Genomic DNA, 21,279 nt, shown 5'->3' on the forward strand with positions numbered 1-21,279 from the left:
GTTCCTAAATATTCAACGACTAAACTTCGTTAGCAATACTTTTCTCTATCTTTCTGACTCTCAGCGCTTTCTTCATATCTCTCTCTCTCTCTCTCTCTCTCTCTCTCTGTCTCTCTGTCTCTCTCTCTCTCTCTCTCTCTCTCTCTCTCTGTCTCTCTGTCTCTCTGTCTCTCTCTCTCTCTCTCTCTCTCTCTCTCTCTCTCTATCTCGTTCTCTAGCGTATATTAATCTTTTATGGCGCGCGCCTAAAGCGGTGACGCGCGGGATAACGCGTTTCTTCCACGCTGCTCTCTTTCTTTTCTTTTGTCTTTCACGAAAGTTTCTTCTCTAAATTTCTTATCGCTCTAGAATGCCTTCCAGGCTAAACTCGAGCTTAAGAAAAAGAGAGATAGAAAAAGAAAAGAGGAGAAACCACACGTGGATACTTATCGCTGACCCAAATAACGATGGATTTATAAGGGACCGGTGTGTCTATAAGATCTTTGACTTTCGAGCAATAAAGGTACGCCTCGTTGGGGCGAGAATTTTCAACGAAGTTTAAAAAGGCACGTGGCTCGAGCATCACGTCTTAAAGAAGAATTTATCATATCTGTGTTTGTCGCTTGCTGCCAACGTCATATGGCAATCGCAAGCGCTTGCTTTCGGTATTAATTACAAGAAAAAAATACTACTCTTGAAAATCATCGAGCGTGTTCCGCATTATAGGCATACCGATGATGATCGAGCCATCTGCTCGAAAGTAAAAAGGTCAGCTTGACGACATCTCGAGTTTCGGCTCGAACCCTTGTCTTTTCTTAGCTATAAAGATTCAAAGAAAGAGGAGGAAGAAGAAATTCAAGTCCAAACCTTTCCCTTTTACTAAAAGTGAGCCTACATTTTTCTTATACGTACACACTCGAAAGCTCACGCCTACGCTACACCTCTCTTTCTATCTTCCTCCTTGGTTCCCCTAGCTTATTGACTCTTTCACGATATAGGCAATTCGCACGGCACGAAAGAAAATTTGTTACCATCGGGAGAAAAAAAAACCTTCTTCCATTTTCCTCTAGAATTCCGTAAAAATTGGATACCTTCTATCGTTTGGAAAACAAATTTGATACTAGTACGGTCGTTTTTGATAGAATAGGGAAGAGAAGAGAAGAGGGTGGAAAAGGACTAAAACTTTTCTCCTCGTCTCTTCTCCTTTCATTGGTTAGGTATTTTTATTTAAGGATTATTTAAGGAACAATGATCGTGGGACAATGAGGGGAAAAAAAAGTTATTTAACTTCTATACGCGATAGTAATAACGATTCAAAGAGTTCTCCGTTAAAATTTATGCGAGACGATGAAAGGGCTGCTTTTTAGATGGAAGCTACTTTTTTTCACTACAACGCTTAACGAAGATTAAGATTTTAATGGTGCACACGCAAATACAGGGTAGCTTATACTTTTTCTCTTTTCTTTAAACAACCTGCTGCACTTTTCTTCGTTGCTCGTTCACCGACGATGTATACAAAGCGCATTAGTTAGCGTAAATCTACTAAAGAAATTCAAAAAAGGATGAATTTACGGCTGTCGTTGTTCCTCCTTCTCTCTTTGCGTCGAGATTTCCTTTTTATTCTTTCGAAATAACCTTTGATAAAATCCTTAGTTTGATATTTCCTTAGAACAAACACAATGTAATAACGAAGATAGCAATCGATATCGTCTATAATAAAAATGTTAAAAAGAAATGATAGACCGGCCGCCGCAAGAGAGAAACGAAAAGGGAGAGTAATATCAAACGTCTCGAGTAGAACGAGACAGAGATACACGAGTGAAATTAACTCCGAGCGAGTCCGGAGCTAACGGATCCGTGAAGCACGTCCTACCGCAAAGGGCTAATATCATCCTCAAACACGCGAATAGACTACGTGTCATGTCGGAAGAAAGGAATAAAAAGAAAAAGACGAAGAGGAGAAGGAGGAGGAGGAGGAAGGAAAGAAAAGTCGGTTAGGGATCTCCGGGAAAATTCCAACACCAGGAGGACAACGTTCTGGACGTTTCTGAAACGAGAGAAAGGGGGAGAGAGAGAGAGAGAGAGAGAGAGAGAGAGAGAGAGAGAGAAAGAGAAAGAGAAAGAAAAGAAGAGCAAGAAAAGGCTCCTCCTGAAATAATATTTGAGAAATTCGTTTCCTGAGAATGCCAACGAAAGCGCCGGTGCCTGTTTCCTTCGAACAAATGACCAACAAATATGTATACGAGTCATTTTAGACTTTCTACACGTCGGTGCCCGCAGCTGCCATTCTCCTCGTCGACTCTTCTTCGTCTTCTTCTTCTTCTTCTTCTTCTTCTTCTCTTTTCTCTCTTCTTCTTCCCTTCTTTCTCTTTCTTTTCTTCTCTTTTTTTCTTTTTTTTTTCTTCTTCTTCACTATCTGTCTCGCTCGTTTAAATTCAGCCTTCAGGATGTATCCAACAGGCTGCCCGACGACATAGGCTGAGAGAAGAACACAGAGTGAATCTCGCGTTACATGCGAGAAGAGTCGAAGAGCATCGAGCATCGATTACGTTCGAATCGTTCAGGTGCAACAGAATGAGAATGATAACCAGCCAGGCAGGTGGCACCGATGTTACTTTCGTTTTGCCTACCCGATGAAAATGTCCCTGGTACGTTGAAAAATCTAAATATACCGATGAATCGATAACACCCGCTTATTGCGACTACCCAAGAGAAAATATCGATCGGTCCGATATATGTATAGACGGATAGGTTACGTATATAAATACATACTCGCGTGGGATCAAGATATTGTTCGATAAATCAACCAACGATCGATGTCGCTTTTTCGTTTTTATCAATCGCAATGAATCGGGAAAAGCAAGAGAGAGAGAGAGAGAGAGAGAGAGAGAGAGAGAGAGAGAGAGAGAGAGAGAGAGAGAGAGAGAGAGAGAGAGAGAGAGAGAGGAGAGCTGGCGGATAGGAAAAATGGTGAACGAAATGATGGATTCGTTTAAACGTTTCCAACAGGAATTCGAAGCCGAACGATCGGAAGCGCCGGCATGGAAAATAAACTAGCGAGTTTCGATTTTTCACTACACTTTTTTTCTCCCCCTTTTACCTTTATAAACGCGAACGGATAAATTTCGGAGCACGCGTGTCGCCCATGTTTTTTTACTTCTACTTTTTACTCCTCCTCTTTTTCTTCTTTTTTTTTCTTTTTTTTCTTTTCTTTTTTTTCTTTTTTCTTTTTTCTTTTTCTTTTTCTTTTCTTTTACTCTACTCCATATCTCCCGTGAGAACAAAAGCAACGTTAAAACGTTGTTAACGTTACAAATAACTACTTTCCTGGAATATGAATCGCCTTTGAAATTTCGGCGCTCGCCATAAGATGAGACTTCGTTCTTCTCGTTTCGAAATTGTTTCGACTTAGCCGTGGGCGTTATACTTTCCTACGAACTTTGTTTTCTCACGAAAATTCAAGCGAGCAGCTGCAACAACAGGAAAGTACTGGCTCGGGCCCTTTCCTTTCTCCCACAACTTTACCTGCGTAAACCTCGACTCCGAAGTTCGAGGACAAAGTCCTACCACAATGACGGCGAAATATAGAAAATCAATGCGCTCCGACGAATGCTCGTGTTGTTCTTTCTCTTTCCCTCCTTGTCTTCTTCTTTGGCGAAAAAAAAAGAAAAAAAAAAGAAAAAAAAAGAAAAAAGAAAAACAAGGAAAAAAGAAGAAATAAAAAATAAATAAATAAAATAAAGATCCTAAAGCCGGATCAAACCGCAAAATTTTCTAAAGCTCCTTCCTTCTCTCCCTGACTTTGCTGTCCAAAGAAATCCATATAAAGAAGATTTTGTTCTCGTAAAATGCCATTGACTTCATATAATATGGTAGATAAACATACCAGTTTTTGGCGGCTTAAGACACCAAAGGAAAAACCACGATAAATCCGTTCCTTTATCAGTTTCGGATTCTACGAGGCTACGCGATAGGCTTAGAAAATTTTTCTGATCCTGTTTTCCTTTATCATTTTTTATTACTAGTATAAAAAGAAATATCATACGTATAGATGGAATCGCACGCATATCTTTCATTTAAACAATGTTTTACGATATTACCAACTTGACATGAATATATGTTTGTTTGAAAATCTCTCTCTCTCTCTCTCTCTCTCTCTTGTCACAGTGTCGAGAAGATTTACTTTTCCAATCAAATATTTGCCTTCTGCCACGGAACGATTTTAACATCTCAAAGTACACACACGCATACGCAAACGCACACGCTCAGCTCGACGATATGACGAAGAGTTTTTTTATTTGAAAAACCTTGTAGTCGTTGTGTACTCAAGAATGGTCTATGCTGCAGAGACCTGTATACAATCGACCAAACGCTCGACCATCCTTTGTTTCTATTGTTTGTCTACGAACTATTCCGCACCGCCTACGAATCTTTCATTCGAAAGCCAAATTTCCATGAGGATGATATTCATTCGTGATCGCTGATTGGCCAACGGTTCTTTAATATTACTTTCGAACCACCCCCTCTCTCTCTCTCTCTCTCTCTCTCTCTCTCTTTTTCTCTCTTTCATTCTTTAAACTCGATCTTCCAATCTCTTTTTTCCGCTTGGATTAAAATCTAAAAGCGTTCCCTTTCGAAGAACGCGAATCGAGTCTTTAATAATATAACAGAATATTGAAAATCAATCGATGGAGATAATATTAACTGGTTACGCCTCCGACTCCTTGGTTCTTAATTTCCGGCGATACGATCATCGCCATTCATTACGCCTCTTTTTATTAGTTTCCTCGACGTATCGGTTTTTATTAGTTTGCACGATAAAACGCGAAACGTCGCCTCCGTTCTACGTAGAATAAATTGAAATTTCAATTAATGATTCTCGATTACGAGGGTGCAAGGAAGCAACCGTACGAATGTTACGTATACGAAAAGGTTAAGTTTTATTCTTCGAATGAAAGAAAGGAAGCGAGAAAAGTTACATTCGGAAACGGTCGGTATTTATGCGCCATTAAATCCCCATAGACGCTTCTTCTTCTCCTCCTCCGTTCTGTTAATAGGGGAGGGTGAGCCGGACAATTGGCTCTCTCCCTTTCTCTCTCTCTCTCTCTCTCTCTCTCTCTCTCTCTCTCTCTCTCTCACTACCCATTTTCCATGATCATCCGTAAAACCAAAATTCGTCCGGCACGCGATACCATGTGTTCGACCACCAACACAACCACCGGTTACAACTGGGTAATATCCTAGGAAAGTTAACAAAGCTTCGCGCCTACCGTAAGCAAGACTCGTCGAAAGCAGCTATTCGGACAATCGGCGCAATCAACGCTTTTCCACTGGTTCTCGACCGTCGAAACCAGCCTTCCTGCCATTTCCCATTTTCCCCGTTGGATTTGGCAGCATTTATTTTTCTCGTCTACCGTCGGCACAAAAGACCTACGATAGCTTTTTTACTTGCCTCGCCAAAGAGAAACTTTAACGAACTTGATGATCTTCTCGAAATTATCTCGAAATTGGAAGTCGATACAAAGCTACGATTGTTTCCAATTGAAAGAAAGAAAAAAGAAAAAAGAGAAAAAATAAATGAATTCCCAAACGTAACCAATTTGCCTACACCTCTTAATGGGGATACGACAGGAACGTTTTAAATTCGATCGATGATAATCGTTTTATCAATCCACAGGACGTCCCTCGGATATAATTGCTTCCTCGTCCCCAATAAAATTTCGACTATTTAATCTTTCACCGCGTTCTAATTCCCCGATCATTTTTCTCGCAACATCGATCGTTATTCTCGTCCGCTTCATCCTAAAAATATTGTCGCATAACGAATTCATTCCTGATATAATCTATCGTCCTTCCTTGTCAAGCGAGTAAACAATTACGTCAAATTAATTCGACGATTATGATTTTTTATCTCGCACGAAGGGAAAATTTAACGAACTATCATTGTCCGTCCGTTATCGTTTATTGAAGAATGCGAATAATCGGGGAGGATAAAAAATGGAAAAAAGAAAGATAAAAAATAAAAACAAAGAAAAAAAGAGAGAAGAAAAAGAAGAGAAAATCAGATTCGGCGAAAGTGAGGTCGAGAAGGGTGAGAACGTTGGAAAAAGGGAAGTTCCGGAAAAGGGTCCGGCGGGTAAAACTGCTAGAAGTTCCGGATCTACGCGCCATCGCTTCGAAATCTGACGATTATCGCCCCGGGGGAGCGACGTGTCTACTCGTTCACGTGCTATTGGTAATGGTAAACACGTGAGCGTGTGTACGCGTAGAATAGGGCTCGCTGATACGAAGGGTAGTGCGAGTGGCAGTCGAATAGATAGAAAAATAATTGCATTTTGCGAAGCAAAAACATTCTTTTTTTTTCTATAAGGCGAGAAAACAAAGCCTCGACTGCCAACGATATTTTTTCTTTTTTTTTTTTTTTATAGGGAAACACGAGTCAAAGAAAGGAAGAAGTCTCAAAGGCATCTACCCGGAATACTTAGAGAAAGGAAAAAAAGAAGAAGAAGAAAAAAAGAAAGAAAAAATGCACCCTGTAAGAAGAATTCGAAACAAATACAATACCAAGAGAGTAATTAGGAGGTAGTCGCCGAGATAGTCTGAGAGAACCGAGAACGTCGTAAAATAAATCCCCGAAAGAACGAAATTCGTGGCACGGATTCCAGAAGCGTCGTCATCGACATTCCTGGGACCATCGGCGTCGCGCGACGCACTAAAACGCGATTTATAGTATACTCGATTATTCGCGGGCACAAAGATGGAGCCCACCGGGAAGCTGGCTGGCTGGCTGGTTGGATGGCGAGGGCTCGCGCGCACGACAGATTTGTATAATAAAATGTCAAGAGAAGGAAGATACGAAGAGAGAATGGGGGAAGGAGGCAACGAAACAGCTGTTGCGAGGGCGCGCAGCCACTGCGGATCATAAATTATCGATTGGCAAGAATGGTAGAAAGAAAGAAAGAGAAAGAGACACAGACAGAAAGGAAGAATCTGCTTTGGTGTGTATCTGTTAGGCGGCATCGCTTACGAAAGCCCAAATATTTACACTACCCGGTGGCAAAGCACGAAAGTAATAGATTCGAGATGACTTTTCATTTAACCGAGTACAAAAGGGCACGGTACGAGGCGAACAGGCTTCTCGCGCCCACCCGCTGCTTCCTGTGGCCTTCCAGGACAATGATCCTTCCACCTCTCTTGTACGCGCCCACGATACTCTATATACGGGTCACCAAGTGAAAGAGAAAGATAGAGATAGAGAGAGAAAGAGAGAGAGAGAGAGAGAGAGAGAGAGAGAGAAACAAGAACGACATCAACGACCTCGATGGACCACCACCATTCCTCCAGGGGTTTCCTCCCGCTCTGCGAAAAGTCGCTTTGTGGTACGCCGTTTGTCAGCCGCTCGGACGCTAATTGTTATTGCTCGCTAATTTTCCCCCAATGTCCGGATAGGTCCAGGGGTTGGAGGAAACTGCTGCTCCTTCCTCTACACAAATATACTATAGGTATTCAGATATATATATATATATATTGTGTGTGTATGTGTGTGTGTGTGTGTGTATACATACATATGTAGATACGTACTATGTAATTCTATCCTATACATACGCTCGCACCCATCCTCCTTTCAAGCAAACTATAAACGGACTTGTATATCTCTCCTACCATATACTAAATTCGAGGTTTCTAAAGGGACACGTATATCTTCGGTCGGGCCTTTTCCCTTTCGGAAAATCTAAGTGCCTTTTAAATGCGAGGAAAATCGAGATTCACGATGATCCGACCCTTCGTTAGAAGGGCATAGATAGTCTTTGATGTTAAAATAGCATTGATGAAGAGGACGCTGATTAGCAATGATACTCGTGCGAATAATAAACATCCCTGTATATCGTAATATTGTGCATAATATGATTTAAGCTTCGACATGATACAATGCAATGCATGCATTTGGAAAATAAATGTAAATGCATTGTGTTCCCCTTTTAAACTCTGATGCAACCCCGCTCGATCTTTCTACGTTTACGCTGCGAGAGCTTTTAAGTGACGATAAAAGCGACTCGAATAGTTATGATCGATCAACGACGAAACTGAAAATATTGCCGAGCTCTACGTCCACCAATACATCGTTGCTATATGAAACTTTTGACAATGTAGAAATACAAAGGTGAATTCGAATATAAAGAATACATTAATATACATTCTAAAAATATAATCTCATTAACTCCATCCAGTATTTACCTCATTACGTAGTACCATTTAACATTTATTTCCCACCTCCCATCTCATTTAACGTAGGAAAGAGTGTACTCGTATGAAATAATTACCCAATACACCATCATTTTCATTCATCGCAATACGATCATATAACATCTCATTTACTTTGGATAATCCTAATAAATTCGATCGTCTCGTCTACGAATAAAATATAATATCTCATTATATATAAGCGAGCTCTTTATAAAATTCATTAAGTTCGAAAATAATTAATCTAAAGGAATTAGAGAACATATAACGTTGTTGTAATTTCGTATTAATTCAGTAAATAATTAACTTTAAAATGTTACTTGTACTATAACACAAAATAAAGATTCTCAACGAACGAAATTGTTGTTCATTAGACCGTCCGAAAAAAAAAAAAGAGAAAGAGAGAAAAAAAGAGAGAAAATAGAAAAAAAACATTCGCAAGCAAAAATTAACGCGTTCCATCATATATCGTTAGGATGGTCTAAAAAGCAGCGAACAGATCAAAGAACGACGAAGATACGAACAATCTCTATAGACCGCGGAGAAAAGGGAGCGAGGTAAAGTCGCTGTTTTCTCTGTGCAACCTACCTTTTGCGCAAAGAGAAACGCTAATTATCATCACCGGCTCATTTCCCAGACGTCGTTATGGAAATACCACGAGGATTCGTTTGCTATATCGCGCACCTTGTAAATGGTCGTTTGAAGTTGCCAATAGAAACGTTAGAAGACTGCGTTAAAAAATGATAAAGTATGTTCACGAATTGATTGAAATTGATTTTCTTTTTTCTCTCTTTTTTTTTTTTTTTTTGTTGAGAAAAAGAAAAAGAAAAGTGATAATAAAAAGATGTCGTTTGAAAAAAGTACATTTTAAGAGACTTGGTAAATAATCGGAGAATTCTCAAACGTTTCTAAAAATAAATCCAAACGAGCGACAAAGAAGTTTAGGAAGTCGATGGCTGGTGAAACTCGAGCGGATCAGAAGAAATATTTCTTCCTTTCTCTCAAAAAACGATAAGTGATTCTATTTCGCCTCCTAATAGAGACACACTCGAAATGTGTCGAGACACCAGGCGACAACTGTCGTTAAGGTTTGCCTCCCGATGATCATGAAAGGTTGACACGCGTGGCGAGAATTTTTCGAGAATTTGGTTAAGGAACGCGTGAAAAATCACTGTGTATCGAGTTCTCGCGAAGTGTGGCCATCAAGCTAGCAGCTGTCCTCAGGCACGTACCGTCTTGGCACGCACGCTATGCCACGCACGATATGCCACGCACGATATGCCACGCACGATATGCCACACACGCTTCCGGTCACTCGAACATCATTGCGTCCACGTGTTCGCGGTGATACCAAAGACGGCAGCTGTAATCTTCCAAAAAGTTGGGAGAACGTGACTCGGCGTTTCTATGGGATGATTGAAAGTTAATGTCTCTCCTTGAAGTTATGCGTTTTATCAAAAAGACATTTTGGAATTATTCTTATGTAAAAAATATATATTAATGTATTAATACATATTAATGATCAAACAAGAGAAAAAAAAATATCTAAAAACATTTTTCATAAAAATGTTGCTCTTTTTCTTTGTTAAAACTAAAGATTCGTTTACGTACAAGTCACCCTATATATATATATATATACATATATATATATATATATATATATGTATATGTATGTATATACACTATATATTGGTATCTAAGTTTTTACAAGGGTAAGAAAGAGACGACATAGACAAAGACAAGTACAGAACACCGAGTAGAACGACGGCGACAACGAGACGCCTTGACATTTGCCAGGTCGCTACTTTGTCAGTGGATTTATAGAGCGGATTCCTCGACGAGGGTGACCGCTGCATAGTTTATCGTCTTCCGGTCCTACCAATTGCCCTTCCGCGCGGCCCTCGTCCGATACTTCCTTTCGTTACGTTCAACGTTCCATTGATCGATGCCACAACGTCCCTTGTCACGAGCTCTTCTCTCTTTTTGCCTCCTACTATTTTATATCTATTATGTACTTATCTCCATTATGTAATATTTCTATTACTAACATTTCGATATTATCATTTTTCTTCTTCTTCTTCTTTTTTTTTTTTCTTTTTCTTTTTCTTCTTAACGACCACCGAGATACCATTCGCTTTCAATCGCGTTCGTTAAAGGAAAAAATTTCATTTTGAAATAACTGACGTGTGAATTAAAACGATTATGAGATATTATCCGAGCGAATGGACGAGGCGAACAAAATGTAACGGTTAGATACGCAAAGGGTAGACGTATGACAATAAAGGCCGATCCGTACGTTGTACGTCGATGAACGATGACTTTGCCTTGATAAATAACCTGTTGATCGCTAGAGACGCGGGAAGGATACAAGCGAGGTCACCTTTGCCGATGCTATACTAAAAACGAGAATAAACGAGCGGGGTGTAAAGTTTCACCGAGATCGTGAGATATTACTTCATATATACAAAATAAATGTAGACACTTATTGGACCCATATTCCTAATGTTCCTAAAGTAAATCAAATGTCCAATCTCTTTAAATTACATCGATAAATAATCCAAGTGTTTTTAGCTAAGGAAAAGTTGTCAAAAAACTTTTTGATCGATTCGACCTCGAGATATAAGGAAGAATATAGACAAAATGAACGAGGTATCTAGAAGGAAAAGAGAATATCCAAGCAAAGGGATCAAATTCCTGAACAAGAAAGAGAAAGAGAGAGAGAAAGTGTTTGCAGAGGATACCCCTCTTCTCTAATGTACTACAAACTACAGTCGCATGCAATAGCTAATGGGCTTGACATACTGGACTCAAACATAAAAGGTCGAACTCATAGAGTAGAAGGAGGAGTCTACGTTTGTGGACAAATCGCTCTCGTCATTCCCATTCCTCGCTATTAATGCAATAAGTAATGACGATAACGAGCTACGCACACCTTTATATCGTTTACCTGACTACGTTCTTACATATATATTATATATACGTATGTATGTATGTTTGCTTTACGACGAGAAGCCGTTTTCTCAGTGATTTTCGCGATGCCTCGAGCACTGGGTTCTCTATCCTTTATAGACTGGTACATAACCGGTACATGTTACAAGATGAAAAGAGAACTTTGATCCTCGTCCCTTCGCATGAACCGTACGTACTTTCAAAGACCTGGATAATCTCTCTTTTTGTTTTTTTTTTGTTGTTTTTTTTTTTTTCCTTTTTTTCAACGAATACTTCTCTAAAATACATTCCTATGTCGACCCACTTTTTCTCTATATCTTATTCTCTCTCCAAAAATATTTTTCTTATTTCCCCTATCCAATAAAATCGAGTAACAATTTTTACTTATAAGTATACATCCCCCTTCCCCTAATCAATTTTTATCCATCCTTTCAACGTATTTATTTCTAATTCAAAGATCGTGCTCGTTAAATTCGTATAACTCGTTACAGTTTGGGTCAGCCAAACTCATCGTATACTCCTTCACAAAGAAGAAATCTTGGATCGAGATCAGTGGCGTTCCTTCGTTGGGCAAGATAAAATTTCTACGCGACGTTAACGACGGAAGTCCCTCTACCAAACAGCAGAAAGAGCAGAAACAGCAGTAGTAGCAGTAGCAGCAGAACCAACAGCAACAGCATCAACGGCAGCTTACCTCGTTATTAACATTTTCGAATAAGGGTACTTCTTGTAAGGGGAAAAAGAGAGTACGAGCTTACGTGCGGAAGGTATTTCGCTACAGGATTTTAATTAGATGAAGTAAAAGATAAGCTGAAGACGCTACAGGAGCGGAAAGTAACGATATCCTTACTACTACGCTCCTGCTGCTGCTGTCCGTGCTTCCCAACCAACTTCGTGCTATCGGATTTTTAATATCTTCCAAACGATATCTTTCGAAACGTCTTGGCCTGAGAAAATGTCGAAAAAAATTCGTGCGCGCACCTTCGCTTACAGATAAGTAACGAAATTAATTAAATCGTGCTTTATCTGATTTTTTTTCATGAGAACCTACCCCCTTATATTCGTTCAAACAAAAAGACGACGTTCGGATCGATTTTTTTATCTCCATTACGACATACTCTACTTAGAAATTAGAAAATAAATGAGATATTACAAATTTTTAACACTTCATCTTTCAACGAAAATCAAGAGAAATAGAGAGAGAGAGAGAGAGAGAGAGAGAGAGATCAATCATTAAAGTTAACCGTTCCTTTCGAGCGAAAAGAAAAGAAAGATATCGTACGCCTTTTGCGTAAAGGAGTTCTCTTTCATTTGACTCGTAAAAAAATCTTTTGAAGACTCTTCATGGTTGGCGTATCAACTATGTAAAAAAAAGTGATAGATAGATAGATAGATATAAAGAGAGAAAGAGAGAGAGAGAGAGAGAGAAAAAGAGAAAACGGTTGGTAGCTTTACCGTCGACTATCGGAGTACTATTTTGATCTCCAACATACTGACGCTCCTCTAAAAGAGTTGGGTCTCTCAAAAGATAGTCTGAAGTGAAAAGAGGGAGGTTTGCGGCGAACGACGTGCGCTAACTGTAACAAACCTTAAAGATTTTTGGTGTGTGAGAATAGGCTCTGAAATATATATGTACATATATATATATACACATATATAACTACTTGTGATCTTTCGATGCCTGGAAGGGAAAAAATTTGTCTCTGTCTTTCTCTCTCTCTCTCTCTCTCTCTCTCTCCCTTCCTTTCTCCCCATTTTTCTAGTCCTTTCACGCGTCGTCGAAACGTACATAACACGAAATACTTTGATCGTTGCTGAACGTGCTGCTAGCTAACCACATAGTCGATAAGACTCGATCCGGATGATCTCCCTTTTTACTAGTATAGTGTCTTCTCTCACCTCGAGGCTAAGCAGGTGTCTCGTCCGTGCAGCCCTTTTTTCCAAGGAATTCCTACTGTGTATCCAACATCGTGATACTCTGAACGGCCAAAGATGTTTCTTCTTGATGCGACATCCTTGCGTCGTTGACCTCCCCTCTGCCACATGGCGTTTCGCATATGGTGCACGATCTACCGAACTCGAGTCTCGCTTATTTATTTTCTACTCGCGCACTCTCAGCAAAAGAAGAGGTAAAGAGAGAGAGAGAGAGAGAGAGAGAGAGAGAGAGAGAAGGAGAAAGAAAAACGAAGAAAAAGATGGTGCCAAGGGCGAGATCGTAACGCAAGCCGACAGATTGTAATCGGTTGTAATCGTCGAAAACTGGACACGTGCAGCTGCAATCGATCCTAAAGAAGAAACGTGACTTCCTTTTCTTTTCTTTTTACTAAAAACTTTGGAGTTCTTTCGGAACAGCCGAGACTCGTGCCTGTTGCCGTCGATATCAGAACTCTGCTAACGTATAGAATAAATAGATATACATAGATTATTTCAAAATCGTACGCTTCGATGCTCCTAACTCTCAGTTAAGTAGACGAAGAAGTTTATGCACATGAGAATCGAAGGAAGTCGGGAAAGAGAAAAAAAAAACAAAAGAAAAAAGCAGGAATGATCGTAAATAGGGTCTTTCTTTCGATCATGGCCAAAGTGCACACTTTTTTCTAGTAGAAATAAAAGTAGTTTAATCAGAAAACTGCAGGGGAAGAGCTCGCACGAGACGGTGGATCGTAAGTACCCTCCATTGGCTGGGATGTAGGGGCATTTAAGTAGATAGAGGGTAAGTATAGACGCAACCCCGTCTCTCTCTCTCTCTCTCTCTTTCTCTTTCTCTCTCTCTTAGTCTTACTCTCACTCTCTCTCTCTCTCTCTCTCTCTCTCTCTCTCTTTCTCTCTCTCTCTCTCTCCAACATCCTCGTGCTACTCTTGTCTACTCCATTTGCTTCTAGCCCGAGGGACCGTCTCGATATATATCCCAATATTCTCCGTAACAATGATGAATCACTGCGAAGCAAGCTCGTTGCGCAAGAACTTGCACTTTGGGAGTTACGTTTCCAACAGCATACACTGTCTCCTTCGTCTCGAAATTCGCGAACGGGCCCCGGGATATCTCTTTTTCTTTTCCTTTTTGAAAATACGCTTACGTAACTTCTGACGTAAGAACGAGTTAAATAGGCTGAAGATGTTACTCCATTATGGGAAGACGTAACATACTTATACGTGTACGCCGATCAGTTCGTAATAATTTTAGTACTTAATATAATACATTGTCTAGATTATGTAAGTTTCAAGTGGAAACAAGGCACACGAAGATTGATCTAAGATAAGAAATACAAATTTTTAAATATAATTACGTAGCGTGAGAAGAGATTATAAATATGAGTAAGCGATAAATTTATATATATATATATGTATATATATATATATATATATATATATATACAATAGTATTAGTAAGTAGTAACTAAGGAGAGAAACGTTAACGTATAGAAAAGATAAGAAAATATGAGGAAAGTGAACAGCTGCTGAAACGATCGGTGCCACGGGCAATTTCGACTCGGTGTCGCGTATAACGTTCATAGGAGGAAGGATCAAGAAGGAAATCGACAACACGGCGGAACTCTTTCTTCCATGGAAAACGATATCCACGGAATTGGAAGGAATGGCATTGCCTAAGGTGAGTACCGCTTTCGAAAGAATCGACCGTTTGAGTACAATACCCGATCGTAGATGGGATAATAAAAGAGGATCAGTTGGCCGCAAGATCGATATATACCTTAGTCGACGAGTGGTGGCAAAGCTTATACATTCTTTTTACCTACTTTGTATCGTTAGCTTTATTTCGGTTAACCGATAGAGAATTAAGGTAAATCTTTTTCCTTCTATAGCCTGAGAATCGTCCGAACAGTGTCTCGTTGAAAATAATCTATCGATTATACAATTTTTCTTACTTATAAAATTTATTTTATCTTAGGTAATAAATCGATCGATCGATAAACCAATTAATTATGTACATCGAAAACCTTACATATCATAATGGCTAATAATGACGAATCCGTTCGCAATGAATACTACTAGTACGGTGGTGTAACCGATGGATCGACTTCCTATTAATAAATTCGCTTCCCATGCGACGTCCTATGAATCATTCCATAGGCAACGGGGGAAATTCTATTAGTCCGATTGGTTTACGCCTCCGTGCTATGGTCCCAATCGATTCGTCTTCGTTCTTGGGGACAACTGGTACAGCAGATATGCAACCACCCTTCGATTATATTTTGTTCGACCGAACGACGGCACGTTATGCCAATGATAATAAACGCACGAGGCAGAAAATCGCTAGTTCGAACGAACTGCTATCGCTAAATTGTATCAACCTTTCTAATTGGAATGCTTTTTATAAATCGAATCATAGTGATTTGTTAGAGAGCCGAATAAATGTGAGTAATACGTACATATCTGAAATACGAGAGATCGTTGTTTCTCGTTTCTACGGAGAATATAAATAATGTGTCTTATCGCTACGAAGGCTTGGAAAGGACTAACAATAAGTTCGACATTGGAAGGATCTGCTAAATGATAACCTGTACCGAGAGAGAGAGAGAGAGAGAGAGACGGTAAACATTATAAACAAATAATATACCTTAGCCGATTATATACGTATTTTCAAAGAATACGTTAACATCTCAAGGACAGTGAATAATACCCCTTCACGATCGTATCTATGTTAATAATCGATTTCTTCTAGAAATATTTTTCAATACATACATATGTATGTTTCCTTGTATCCTCGAACTATCAAATGCAGATTGTAATAAACGTGGTATAGACAGGTCAATTAGCAACGTATAGATGCAAAATCCTCATTCATTATCTTACATAATCTATATCTCCGAACAAGCAGACGCATTAGAGAGCGAGCGAGCGAGCGAGAGAGAGAGAGAGAGAGAGAGAGAGAGAGAGAGAAAGAGAGAGCTAATTGCAAGGTCCCTATTAGGAGAACTATCTGCTTACTAATCTGATCACTTAGAACGCGATCGATAGAGATCGTTGTGATTGTAAGACGAGAGAGAGAGAGAGAGAGAGAACTATGAAAGTCAGACAAGATAACAAAAATTAGTTTGACTCAAATTGACCAAAAGGGTTGCACTTAATTTACATAGAGATTTCTTCGAAGATCTCGAGCAGCTCGAAATCCAGCAATTCGACTCGGTTTAATCCTACGGCCGTCGACATTAATGCCGGAAGTATTTAGTCGTCGATGAGGCAGAATGAGCCCCTCGCTCAAGAAGGGTGGAATCTACAGGTCTCGGCAAAGCTGTAATTCTCATAACTTGAAAATCAGAAGGCTCTCGTACTCGCGAACGGTAACTGGCTCGCGTTAAATCATACTTCAGCCTTGGATAGGATTAACTCCCCTAATTTATTGACTCTATTTCCAGGGTGCGTAACCCCGTGGCTCCGAGTTAACAACGTTCCACAAGAGAATACGAAGAAGAGAAAAAGAGGGAGGACCATAGCGTAACCACACATCGGCACGAAGAGATTAAACGTTAAAAGGCACGTTGTGCCTGTCAGAAATCGGACTCGATCTTCAAACACTCCTCGAAGCACCCTTCGGTTCTAAAAATTACATACGAATCTAAACGGATATTGTCAAAACATACGATATATCTTTTATTGTACCTATTAAGATTACCTTCTCAAAAGACTTTGGAATCTTATTCATTAGTTCCTTGAATCATTACGATTCTCTATTTTCTATAATTTGGAAAGTACTCCCTCTATCCATTTCTATCTCTGTTAAAGCATAGCCAAAGGATGATCGAAGTAAAGGAACGTACGTTCGGATATCCATTCGTTACACGTCCAGAGAACGTATTTCTCGTGGTAGATCGAAGGAAAAGGAGAAATTACCTCTAGCGTAGATTCAAGGGAAATTCTCCTTTCCGTATGTTTCATACCTACGTCGAATTTAAATGAAAGCATAGCGTGACGTGCTGTGTGGCGTGGCGTGACATGGCGTGGAAATAAGCTGGTAGGAGTAAAAACCCTATTTACTCGTCCAACGGAGAATTTCCCTCAGCTCACCTACAACCTAGTACATATCTTCTCTCCAGACCTTCTCGTTCCTGGATCCTCTCCAATTAAGGATAGAAGTCAAAGTTAGGAAGATTAGTTGAGTGATGTCTCGTCCGGCAAAGAGTATCCACTTGCGTTCCCTTTGTCTGTTGGAAAACCGATTTCTCGTTCCATTAATGAACGTCTTTGCTCCCTCATTCGTTAACTCGCTCGCTTGCTCGATCTCAACGGCGTACGATGTAAATGGAAACGCGAAGACATTGAAATAAAATTTACGCGATACCGGATGCACGGTTCTTAGACCAAAATTACATCGAATTGAAATTATATGAAAATCTCTTCTTAAATATATCGAAAATTAATTTTATATCAAACGTAAGATAACATAATGCATACGTTTGCATCATAGAAAACTATATATATATATATGTATATTTGTGGATAACGTCAGTTACGTTAAGAAAAATTATCTTTCATCTTTTTATCGGGATCGTTAAATATAATTATCCTATGGTTAGGTCGTACTTACACGGACACGAAATATATCCGAGAAAGAGAGAGAGAGAGAGAGAGAGAGAAAACGATGCGATGTAATTCGAATTTACTGTTAGAATCTCTTTCTTGTCATTAATTCCCGTTAGCAACGTTTGTCTCGGGCGCGTGTAACCCTGCTTAACCCTGTACAACATAATGGATCATACTTGGCAGCACATACCGGTTTTCCTTTATCCTTTTCATTTCTCCATTCGCCTTTTATCTGCGCCCCACGACACATGACGTTGTAGTATGTAGGTATGGCGTATGTACCTGTTGGTCCTACTACCAGGTTACCGAGTGCGTTCTGTCCTCTGAAATGAAACGCATGCATGATTTAAGCGAAGTTTATAACGAGCTCCTAATGGGAAAGCAATTTGTTGCTAAAGTATGTTTCTTTTGGCATATACGGCCTCTGTTTTCTGCCGATCGTAAATCATAAGTAATGATATCTAAAAGGACGATGACTATGAGGATGAGATCTTATCGGAGGAAGTCGAAGGGGCTAAAGAACCTAAAAATATTCGATATCGTAAGACGTAATTTATTCATATGCGAAACAAAAGTCATCCATAGAGATATGTCGCTGGTATTACGATGTAACCACGCGCGCGCGTACACGTTTACATATCATCGATATATAATAATATTAATATCTTTGTCGTTCGTTAATGATATAAAAATCGTCGTTTATGTGTTATATATTTAGCTATACGCCAGTTAATCCTCTTCGTGTTTCACTTCTTTTATTTTTATTTTTCTTTTTTTTTTTTTTCTTTTTTATTCTTCTTTTTCTTTTTTTTTTTTCTTTCTTTCTTTCTTGTTTTAATTAGGAAGCAAGCACATACGTATTTATGTACAGAGTAGTAGTATTCATCAGGTTACTGTAATACTTATTACAATAATATAATGAGTATACTTCGAGAGAGGCGTATGTAAGAGATATCGAATAAAAATGACATCGTTATAATCGGCAGATTCTCAAAGAGGAAAAGTAGCCGTTCGTTCGTTCGTTCGTTCGTTCGTTCGTTCGTTCGTTCGTTCGTCGTTCGTCGTTCGTTAGGACAAATTCAATGTTCGTTTTCCTTTCATCGTACATGACGTTTCGCAATACGAAAATTTCTTTGTAGAAACTCGTCCAAGAGGAGGTACCGTCTCGAAGTACACCCACATCGCCTTACGTCGATGCTCACGTTTGACAAAATAAATACTGGGTTCGATTCCTTTAAAAAATATATATTACAGTATTGCACTTAAGGTAATTGTACACGATAAAACGCGTCAAAAATATATATAATGAGTTCCTTTACTGAGGCACTAACGACAAGGAACACAGAAGTGTCATGTTAGTGTTAAGCATGCCGTTTAGTGCATTTTCCCTTTGAGACTTTGCACTTGTGAAAGAGATTCTAGCTAATAGAGATTATCGATTCTATCTTTCAAAGATTGGACTAAACGTTCGAACGAAGATTGCAAGATACAGGTAGGTACATCATCGAAAAATGATCGAGATGAAAAAGCCTCGTTTCTGATATAATTACATATGTAATTATATCGTAGAATTTATTTGAAAATCGATAAGCTATAGCCGCGACGAAAATTTCGATCGTGATTGCTAATCGAGATATAGAAAATATTTACTTTCCTTTATTTTTACGTTTACGACGTTACGAGCCTCTCTCGTTTGCACGAAAATCGTGAATGAGTCTACCGGTATCTTGACATGTACTTCTATATCGCACATGTTTGTTTTCTTTTCTTTGTGTTTCTTTTGTTGTTGTTGTTTTTATTTTACACACTTATGTGTACGTCTCAATTACGTATGTATATATCGGGTAAATCGACAATTACGATTCCGTAGACGTAGACAATTTCTAAATGTAATTCGCTCGTTAAAAAAAGAATAACTAGAATAATGCACCATGTATATATGCCCGTCGTTTCGAAGAAGTGCACAAAGATTAGCTCATTCTTTACGCTTCTTTTACAATAAAACCGTCCATTAATATTCGTAAAACACTTGGCACATTGTTATAATATTATGTTCGATGAACGAATAATGCTGCTTATTACGTGATAATGACAATGCCCATTTGAGTAGATAAAATATATCATTTAATGTTCAATGACAGGACACAGAATGGTGTTCGATATCGTACTTTCCTTTTTGTTTTCCTTCTTAATTTTCAATTCTTTTTTGTTTTTTCCTTTCTTTCTTTTTACAAAGATCGTCGCATTATCATTATCATTGTTAGCGTCATAAATCGATGAAATATATGCCTCAAATTTCTTGTATATAACGTTAGAAAGCTATCGCGAAGATGATCGATAGAGGATAAGTTCGATACATATTTTTCAGAAAGATTGTAAGTGTAATCTTTGGTATTTATGTACATAGACATATACGTACATCGTGAAAGGAGTTTTTAACTTTCGCGTGTAATGTATTTAAATGCCTCTTATTTTATTTATCTTTCGTGACGTCGAAACAAATTGAAAATATTATGTCGTTTTATCTATAATAATAATAATATACGATGAAAAATACATGTATACGAGATTATTATTGTTATTATTATTATTATTATTTTTTCTTTTTTTTTTTTTTTTTTTATTTTTCTTTTTTTCATCGAAGCACCATTTTAAACATAGTCGAGGATTACGAGGATTTAAATATATGTTGATATGCAACATAGTAGATTCGAAGAAATATTGCGTTGTCGTATGATGGATATTATTAGCGTTACGGCACATGTTTATTTCTAAGCATCGATAGATTTATTAGTTATATCTCTTGAAGAGGGATTTCATTCGTTTAACGATATACCAATCATAAGGAAATCGATAGAGAGATATTCGTACATCCAGAGATACACTTTGACTTTGATGATCCTTTAAAGATAGTTATAGATTATAATAATCATTTGCGATCGTATTAATAAACGATAAAATATTGAATTAATTTGTGCTTCGTACTTATTGGTATTATGGTCGTAGGTACTTATATTTACATCAAAGAGCTTATTAAAGTCTTGTTAGCACAATCGTTTAATTAGTAATTTTGGAATAGTGGATGGAATGGAAGTATTGTCGAGTAAAAACTAGGACATCAACTATGGTATCATTGCACATAGTTCCAATCTAATAAACTTTTCCACTATTCTTCAATTGCATTTATAAAGTTTCGTTAGAAGCGTGCCGATAAAGGAGCATTTCATAAAATATACTTTCTATGTGAGTATGTGTAGGTATGTATATGGATATTCGTGCGAATCGATATTTACATATACATATACGCTGTGTTGAAATTAAAATAGTCCATGTATAGCTTCGCGTTAAAAGTTACGTTAAAGTTCTATAGTCAAAAAGAATAGAAGAATCATGATTTTTATCTTCATTTTCACGAAAAGGAAAAAAAAAGAAAAAGAACGTTTAGATACGACGTAGTTACCTCTTACATAGTTTTCTATCATGTATATATTATATTAGAATTTCATAACTTGAAGCTTTCAAGCCATGCTATGCATAAAGTTATTGCGATGTGCTTGTGATTGTAATTAT

General features: G+C 38.5%; 1 protein-coding gene across 7 annotated transcripts in view; it reads right to left on the bottom strand.

Moving 5' to 3' along the window:
* Positions 1–21,279, bottom strand: part of LOC124950180 (TBC1 domain family member 14-like) — a 113,552-nt gene that overhangs the window by 87,996 nt on the left and 4,277 nt on the right. For 4 of the 7 annotated variants that reach the window (XM_047496563.1, XM_047496559.1, XM_047496562.1 and 1 more), the window contains exons 2-3: positions 17,900–18,032; positions 17,067–17,330 (exon numbers count right to left, since the gene is read on the bottom strand). The gene's annotated coding sequence lies outside the window, so the exon portion shown is untranslated. The remainder of the gene's footprint in view (positions 1–17,066; positions 17,331–17,899; positions 18,033–21,279) is intronic. The other 3 variants (XM_047496564.1, XM_047496565.1, XM_047496561.1) reach the window with 2 other exon arrangements.

Source organism: Vespa velutina, chromosome 6 (assembly GCF_912470025.1).
Source record: "Vespa velutina chromosome 6, iVesVel2.1, whole genome shotgun sequence".
In the NCBI taxonomy this organism is placed as follows: Eukaryota; Metazoa; Arthropoda; class Insecta; order Hymenoptera; family Vespidae; genus Vespa; species Vespa velutina.